The sequence below is a fragment of the Cebus imitator genome, unplaced genomic scaffold (genome assembly GCF_001604975.1).
Source record: "Cebus imitator isolate Cc_AM_T3 unplaced genomic scaffold, Cebus_imitator-1.0 Scaffold50, whole genome shotgun sequence".
Taxonomy (NCBI): domain Eukaryota; kingdom Metazoa; phylum Chordata; class Mammalia; order Primates; family Cebidae; genus Cebus; species Cebus imitator.
Window position 1 is genome coordinate 5334388 of NW_016107365.1, and position 9447 is coordinate 5343834.

Here is a 9447-nt window from a genome sequence, read left to right on the forward strand (position 1 = left end):
AAAAAAAAAAAAAAAAAAAAAGAGAGAGATATCAATTGAGAGCTGACTGCAATAGTCCAAGAGATAAATGTCCTCTTTGATAGTAATTAAGGAAATAAATGACCTAAGTCTAGAAAGATCAATGGGAAGGGGATGGAGGGTATGACTACAAGACAGCTGTGCTATGGTAAGAGAAAATGATCAATGATTGATTAAGGGGTTAAAAAGAACTGTTGATGGCTTCTAGATCTCTGGTTTGGGTAACTAGATAGATAGTGCCACTCACCAAGGCAAGGAAGGTAGGAAGATGAGCAGGTTGGGAGGAAGGACAATAAGTTCCATATCAGATGAGTCGGGTATGAGGTTGCCTCTGAGGCACCAGGGTAAAGCTGCAGGTATGCAGTCTGTGGTCACACTGGCTATACAGTACCCCATTCCAAGGACTGCCATTCACAATGGCTACACTGTGAATGGTGTTTCCTGGAGTTAAGCATTGTGGGAGCCCTGCACTGGAGGTACAAGTTAGAGATCCAGTTTGAGGAATCATCAGCATAATAGGAACTCCTGAAAAAAGGGAATGGATGAGGTCACCTACAAAAAGAAGTGTGAGAAAAATTTTTTAGCCTGAGGTCCTGTATTAGTATGTTCTCACACTGCTGTAAAGAACTGCCCCAAACAGGATAATTTATAAAGAAAAGAGTTTTAATTGACTCACATTCTGCATCTCTGGGGAGGCCTCAGGAAACTTACAATTATGGCAGAAGGGGAAGCAGGCAAGAGGATCGCCCTTATAATCCAATCACTTCCCTCCCTCTACACGTGGGGATTACAATTCAAACTGAGATTTGGGTGGGAACATAAAACTAACCATATCATGTCCATACACCTGATTTGTATGCAATATTTTTATCATAAAGGCTTATGTATATTTTTCTAGAAAGAAGATCTTTAGCTTTCAATATATATTCAGAGGGGACCACAGCCCTAATACAGTTAAAGACTACTACTGTGAATGAGAAGAGGGTTAAAGCCAGAACCACTAACATCTAAAGGGCAAGAGAAGAAGAGCAGTCAGCAAAGGAAGTCAGAACATTAAAACTATGGGAGCAGGATCATAACAACTTTGAGAACAGAGTTAGTTAGATGCCAAAGAACCATGAGGATTGGATAGAATTGGGCAATTTGGAGGTTGCTGAAACATTTGCTTGAACAATTTCAGTGGAAAGTAAAACAATTTTAGGTCTCAGTCACAGTGGCCTGAAAAATAAATAAGAAATCTCTTTCTAGGTCTCTAAGAACTTGCTTTATAAATCTGGGTGCTTCTGTATTGGGTACATATATATTCAGGATAGTTAGCTCTTCTTTTTGCATTGATCCCTTTACCATTATGTAATAGCCTTCTCTTTTTCGATCTTTGTTGGTTTAAAGTCTGTTTTATCAGAGACTAGGATTGCAATCCCTTTTTGTTTGTTTGTTTGGTTTGTTTGCTTTCCATGTACTTGGTAAATCTTCCTCCATCCCTCTATTTGGAGCCTAAGTGTGTCTTTGCACATGAGATGGCTCTCCTGAATACAGCATACTGATGGGTCTTGATTCTTTATCCGATTTGCCAGTCTATGTCTTTTAACTAGGGCATTCAGACCATTTACATTTAAGGTTAATATAGTTATGTGTGAATTTGATCCTATCATTATGATGCTAGCTGGTTATTTTGCCCATTAGTTGATGCAGTTTCTTCATAGTGTCGATGGTCTTTGCAATTTGGTATGTTTTTGCAGTGGCTGATACTGGTTTCTCCTTTCCATATTTAGTGCCTCCTTCAGGAGCTCTTATGAGGCAGGCCTAGTGGTGACAAAAATCTCTCAGCATTTGCTTGTCTGTAAAGAATTTTATTTCTCCTTTGCTTATGAAGCTTAGCTGGATATGAAATTCTGGGTTGAAAATTCTTTTAGGAATGTTGAACATCGGCCCCACTCTCTTCTGGCTTGCAGGGTTTCTGCAGAAAGATCTATTATTAGTCTGATGGGCTTCCCTTTGTGGGTAACCCAACCTTTCTCTCTGGCTGCCCTTAACATTTTTTCCTTCATTTCAACTTTGGTGAATCTGACAATTATGCATCTTGGGGTTGCTCTTCTCAAGGAGTATCTTTATGGTGTTCTCTGTATTTCCTGAATTTGAATGTTGGCCTGTCTTGCTAGGTTGGGGAAGTTCTCCTGGATAATATCCTGAAGGGTGTTTTCCAGCTTGGTTCCATTCTCCCTGTCACTTTCAGGTACATTAATCAAACATAGGTTTGGTCTTTCAACATAGTCCCATATTTCTTGAAGGCTTTCTTTGTTCCTTTTCATACTTTTTTCTCTAATTTTGTCTTGATAATTTACAAAAGCAATGGCAACAAAAGCCAAAATTGACAAATGGGATCTAATTAAACTAAAAAGCTTCTGCACATCAAAAGAAATGATCATCAGAGTGAACGGGCAACCTACAAAATCGGAGAAAATTTTTGCAATCTATCCATCTCACAAAGGGCTAATATCCAGAACCTACAAAGAACTTGAACAAATTTACAAGACAAAAACAACCCCATCAAAAAGTGGGCAAGGGATATGAACAGACATTTCTCAAAAGAAGACACTTATGCGGCCAACAAACATATGAAACAAAGCTCATCACTGGTCATTAGAGAAATACAAATCAAAACCTCACTGAGATACAATCTCATGGCAGTTAGAATGGCGATCATTAAAAAATCAGGAAACAACAGATGCTGGAGAGGATGTGGAGAAACAGGAATGCTTTTAATACTGTTGGTGGAAGTGTAAATTGGTTTAACCATTGTGGAAGACAGTGTGGCAATTCCTCAAGGATCTAGAACCAGAAATGTCACTTGACCCAGAAATCTCATCACTGGGTATATACCCACAAGATTATAAATCATTCTACTATATTGACACATGCACACATGTTTATTGCAGCACTGTTCACAATAGCAAAGACTTGGAATCAACCCAAATGCCCATCAGTGATAGAATGAATAAAGAAAATGTGGCACATATACACCATGGAATACTATGCAGCCATAAAATAGAAGGAGTTCATGTCCTTTGCAGGGACATGGATGAAGCTAGAAACCATCATTCTCAGCAAACTAACACAGGAATAGAAAACCAAAGACCACATGCTCTCATTCACAAGTGGGAGCTGAACAATGAGAACACATGGACACAGGGAGGGGAACATCACACATAGAGGTCTGTTGTTAGGGGGATAGGGGCTAGGAGAGGGATAGCATTAGAAGAAACACCTAATTTAGATGACAGGTTAATGGGTGCAGTAAACCACCATGGCACGTGTATACCTATGTAACAAACCTGCACATTCTGCACATGCATCCCAGAACTTAATAATATAATAAAAAAAATAAACAAATGAGAGATGAGGAAATTGAAACAGAAAAGGAAGACACAGGCAAAAGTGCAAAATTAGAATGGAAACACAGGCTGGAACTAGACTGTGCAAAGGAAATTTCAACTTTTTCCAGTGAGTATCACTGTGCATACACATGCTAAGTAAACTAAATCTCAGCATGACTGTCTTTAGTTAAGTCAATTAGGGAGGGTAAAATAAGCACATGTATCTGCAGCAAGGAATGGCTGCTTCACTGATTTCAAATCTACCACTGTGATAACTTGGTCCATTTATATTTTTATTCACTTCTTCTTTCAGGGTTTGAGACCAGGCAGGAAACAGGAGTGGGGAGTGGGGCGGTGCTGATTATTTTAAAAATGAGCTGGTAAGTATGGTCAGACCTCAAAAATTGTTTCTTAATATGGGCACTGCAGACACAAAAAAACCCACCGCACTTTTGAAAATATGCCATCTTCCATCTGCTCTGCTTTCTGTCAACAAGGTATGAGTTATTTGAAACCCTACAACAGTAGCATTTTTCTTACTCTTTCTAGGTTCGGAAACAAAGGAGAAAAATGGAAACTACTTTAATGGGTGGCAGATGTACATTAGTTGACTACATTTTCAGTTGTCTCTAACCCAAGGTATCAGAAAACAAGATCAAAACTTTTGTGTGCTTTTCTGTTGCCAGACATAAAATAACATCTTCGTAATTACCTGGCTGACAGGAAAACAGGGGTATGGGAATTCAAATGGATCCCCCAAGAGGCAAAGGAAGAGTGAATTTACATGCAAACTAGCAGCAGGGTGACGTCCCCTGTGCCCTTCACCAGGCCTAGCTGCACGTAAGGAGGGGGGCGCACCAGCCCCTCCCAAGGCAGGACTGTTAGCAGAGGGGAAAAGACGCCTGCGGTAAGCAAATGCCATAGTTTTCTTTCATGATCTTCCGACCCAGCCTGTTTTAACAAAAATCTTACTTAAGCACACAGAACTTTATACATGGTTATTCTTTTCCTACGTTTAAGTGACCAGAGCCTCTGGTGACAGTAACTGGTCAGCATCCCTCACTCCTGCCCTCTTCCCAGACGCTTCGGAGGGGAACCTTTAGGACCTTCCAGCACAACGGCAGAATCACCCGTGTCTGGGAAAGAGCCCCAGGGAAGGAAGCCCGCGCCAAAGAACTTTAAATCTTACTCCACTACTTCCGCCAGGGACGCAAGGTCTGCTCGGAGCTCTGCTACCCACCGTGGCCAATGGCTACCAAATCCTGACTCTTCACTCTGCGCCTCCTAGCCGTCTGGCAGCCGCAGCCTCAGCAAGGACAGCCGCTACCTAGGAAGCAACCTGACAGTTTCAAACTGCAGGGAGGAATTAAGGACAGCCCTGTGCATTGGTCCTTTGCTTTAGCAATGTGCCATTTGATTGGCCCGAGATCTGGGGGCGGAGCGTTGGACCGCTGTCAGGAGAAGCCGGAATTACTTTGGGGAGCCCCGCCCCCTGGCTCCGCAGGTTGAGGGGAGGTGGGGTCCTAGGGAGCCCCACCCAGCGCCCATGGAGATTAAGTACTGCGGGTGCTCAGTTCTGTTGAGCGACTGCAGGCTGCTAAGCGGCTCCTGGAGCAGATTTGGTTAGACGACGTTGAGCAGGGCTGAAGTTTGCTGATGCTGTGTGCTGCTGGCTTTCAAGAATTCTTGTATCCTAGGCGTGAGTCCTCATGCTTAAGTCTGCATAAGAACAATCCAGAATTCTGGGCCAAGTGTGGTGGCTCATGCCAGTAATACCAGCACTTTGGGTGGGTGGATCGCTTGAGTCCAGGAGTTTGAGACCAGCCTGGGGAACATACGGATACCCTTTCTGCATAAAAAAATGAAAAGCAAAAAAATCATCTGCATCCACAGATCCCCTGCAACAGAATCACTTGGAGGTGCTTTTTAAGCATAAAGATTCCTGACCGCTCTTTGTTGATTCCTTCCGTCGTGAGTACTGTCAGGAAATCTGAGTTTTTAACACACACTGCCAGTGATTCTGATGCAGGAGTCTGCAGACTACCTTTGAGAAATTGCTAGTGTGGGCCAGGTGCGTTGGCTCATCCCTGTAATCCCAACACTTTGAGAAAACGAGACGGGCAGATCACTTGAGGTCTGGAGTTTAAGACTAGGCTGGCCAACATGGTGAAACCCCGTCTCTACTAAAAATACAAAAATTAGCCCAGTGTGGTGGCTCATGCCTGTAGTCCCAGCTACTCTGAAAGCTGAGGCAGGAGAATCTCCTGAACCCAGGAGGTGGAAGTTGCGGTGAGCTGAGATCTCACCATAGCACTCCTGCCTGGGCAACACAGTGAAACTCTGTCTTAAAAAAAAAAATCGCTAGTCTAGTTTTAACTAATCTCAAACGTGTCAGACTTCAAGGTGGCCCTTCTGGCGAAGTATTGACCTTAGAATCAGATCGTACTTATAATCTAGCTCTACCATCTACTCACTCACCTTGGATAATTCTACTCACATACTAAGGTGGTAGGAGATTAAAGGAATTAATACTAAAATACCTAACACACAAACATATAGTCTTTCAACTTATATTGGCAACAGATAGGCTAGAGGACATGAGGACCCAGATGGCAAAGGTACCTAAATAGCCCAGACTTTGGCTCTCCAATCTGAAGAATAGATACTGGGATCTGGGTGAGTTTCCAGACTTTCTTTTGTTACCTCCAGGATGAGGTTTCTTTTTCTATAGATAGAAATGGCATAACCTGGGTCTCACTTACTTTCATGTTGGCAGAACCAGACTTCTACTTATACAAACAATGAAGTAAGAACACCAGAAGTTTCTTTGGCGTAAATTAGGTTTGTTACCCCCCCACATTTTTCATGCTTATTATAAAGGACAAATTCCTACTAATAGCTGCAAATTCATACTTGGTTCTAATAATTGTTTTTTAACTGAATTGCCTTTTGATGACCCCAAACACTATAATTGTTACTGAATCACTCTTCTGGTGCCCTCCTGCCACTAGGTTCCAAGTTTCTATTTTCTGTCTTCCTTTTGGGGGAGAGAGGATATTTATTAAAAACCATTTAGTGAACAATTCCCATTCTCCTGTAAAACTATAGAGAGAAAGAGACAGAACCTGGTCTGGATGTTATGAATTTAGAACTGATATCTTTTCCCAAGGTTCCTAGAGAGGGAGGGAGAGAGAGAGAGAATTTTAACCCCCCACAAACCCATAATAACTTATTTGCCAGCTTGAACCCTTCATAATTATTTATTCATTCAACAAATATTTAACATCCATCATAGGCAAGGCAAATTTTTGTTGGTGCTGGGGATAGAGTGATGAGCAAAACACAGTCTGCCCTCATGGAACTAAGAGTCTAATGGGAAAAACTGTATCAAACCAACAAATCCATCACACATATGAAAAAATACTTAACAGCTGTGTGAACCTGGGCAAGCTGCATATCCTCTCTGCAGTTCAGTTTCTGTATCTGAAAAATGAGGATAGGAATTAGCTCACTGAGAATTAAATTAACATAGGTGCTATTTCTATCCTAATTTTTCAGATGGAGAAACTGAAGCACAGAGAGGTTATGCAACTTGCCTGGGTTCATGCAGCTGGTAAGAATAGCGTCGGTGTCCATGTTCTTGTCACTCAAGATGTTCTGTTGGGACAGCATGCCATGGGTCTTGAGGTAAGAAAGGGCGTGTATCTGGATAATAGCAAAGGCTAGTAAGATTGGAACTTAGTGATTGAGGAGAAAGTGGCGCAAGATGAGGTTGCAGATGGAGGTGGGGGCCCAACTATGCAGGACTTGTTAAGGATTTGAGATTTTAAGTTAATGGGATGTATTTTAAATGTTCAGGAGAGAGATGAGGGGCTTTTGCATATAGATATTGTGGAGGATTGCAAAAATGGCTCCAATTCTATATCTCTCCAGGAATTTATGTCCTGTTTCATATAACTTCACTCATAGTGCTTCTCTGCTAATGACCAACAGAATGTTAACAAGTATGATGCAAACCAAGTTTCAAAATACTTATATGCTTGGCTTAGCTTGCTCTTGCTTTCTATTACAACCACGAAAATACGCCTGGGCTAGCCTGCTGGAAGTTGAAAGACACATGTAGTAGAGCCAAGTTGCTCTAGTCATCCGAGTCAAGGCCATCCTGGATCCATCCTGGATCAGCATATAGCCATTTGATTCCCCAACAGGTGTGTGAATCTAAGAACCGCCCACACAACCTACAGAGTCATGAACTCAATTAATGTTGATTGTTTAAAGTCACTGTGTTTAGGGAGGTTTGTTATGTAAACTTATGACAGTAGACAACTGTTACAGATGCAATTTAAAGCCAAATAGCTAGATGAGACAATCTAGTTGGGGAGAGCAAAGTGAGTAGAGAAGATGATTTGGAACTGAACCCTGATGTCCTCTAAAGTTTAGAGGTTGTGTAACAATGGAGGAGCCAGCAAAGGAGACTGAGAAGGAGGTGCTGGAGAAGTGGGAGGAAAACCAGCAGAGGCTTCAGTAAAATGCTAGCGAAGTGACATTGTGTTTGACAATATGGAGGTCCCCCATGTCTTGGCCCTTCCATGGGCCCCAAGTTCTGAACCTCCTCTAGTCTGTCCTTCTCTCCATCTCTAATGTTTTTGGTTAAGCCACTGCTGAATTTGGCTTGGACTATTTCTTGATTGTATACCTTCATTTCTTCTCTCTACAATTCACTCTTCACACTGCTGATAAATGATCTTCTTAAAATATCACGGGATTGCGTCATCTATCCAAAAGCCTTTCATGGTATTGAATAGCATTCAAACTCTCCTAAGCTAAGCCCTACCAAACACCAAAAGATCTATGCTGGAGTCCGCGAAGGTACCATTTATCAGGTAGGAAGCTTTGGGGCAGGTGTACATTCTTTATATGCTTGAGTTTCATCTCTTTAAAATTGAGAAAACATTAGAGCATATAAAATCTAAATCTACCTCTAAACCAGGACCGAAACCTAAATCTATTATCTCTCTCTTCTCTTTCTGTCAATATCAGTTCCCTCCTGCTTTAGTAAAATAATTAAAACTGAGCACATGGCTGCATAGCAAGACTACATTTTCTACCTACCTATCAGTTAAGTGAGGCCAGAGGTCATCGAATATGAGCGGAAGTGAAGTGTACCACTTTCTGAACTGGGATTTAAGACGTTAGGTATGCTTTCTCCAAGTTGCCTCCACTTTTCCCACTATGTTGGACTGCATGACCACGTGGAATATAATTCCTCTTCCAGTTCTGCAGTATGAGAAAACATCTTTTTAAAAAACGTCCTTGTATTTTGGGGTCAATTTGTTATGTCATTTAACTAACACCTCATCTACACCTATAAAGTTGTTGAGAAGTAATTTATGTGAAAGCACTTTGCAAAATTTTAAAGTAAGGCAGGCAAGTGAGATAGCAAGAATAAGCAATTTGGATTCTTAAGATCTGGGGTCCAACCTTTCCAAAGATTTAGGCGTGAAGTTAAGATGACTTTAGGAACATGTTGGGAAGCATCTATTAATTCTCACTAATATGATTATTAGTGGAAATTATTATTACTATATTAATAATAGTATTAGTAGAAAGAGTTGATACCTATGTTATTTTTGCTGAATGTGTGTTAGCGCACTGATTTGAAACCTGTTTCTTTTTAAGGTCATCCATGACTCACCTAAAAATACTTTACCCAATTACTTCTTCACCCCATTATCTCTTTACCCTATTACTTGTTTAACTGGGACTATAAGAGAACATTCCTCGCTCTAGGGATCTTTAACACTGATGACTGTTGTCCAGGGTAGCAACCACAGTCTAGCCTATTACTTCCATTGTATGAAGGAGGAATTTAGACAAAGAGGAATCTATGTTTGCTTTCTTTGAATTACAGATCTGGAGAGTGAGAGAGAGAGAGAGAGAGAGAAGAGAGAAGAGAAGAGAAGGGAAGAGAAGTACAGGGAGTAGGAGTGGAGATAGGTGCAGATTTTAGGACAGGACCCTTACTAGGGCCTACATCTAGGTGGCGGCTGCCATG

The 9447-nt window shown here is 41.4% G+C and overlaps 1 protein-coding gene across 1 annotated transcript in view; it reads right to left on the minus strand.

Annotated features, from left to right (window-relative positions):
* The window catches only part of POC5 (POC5 centriolar protein), a 39352-nt gene extending 34554 nt beyond the window's left edge, over positions 1-4798 (minus strand). Inside the window, exon 1 of the mRNA XM_017527672.2 lies at positions 4633-4798. The gene's annotated coding sequence lies outside the window, so the exon portion shown is untranslated. The remainder of the gene's footprint in view (positions 1-4632) is intronic.
* Between the last annotated feature and the right edge of the window lie 4649 nt (positions 4799-9447).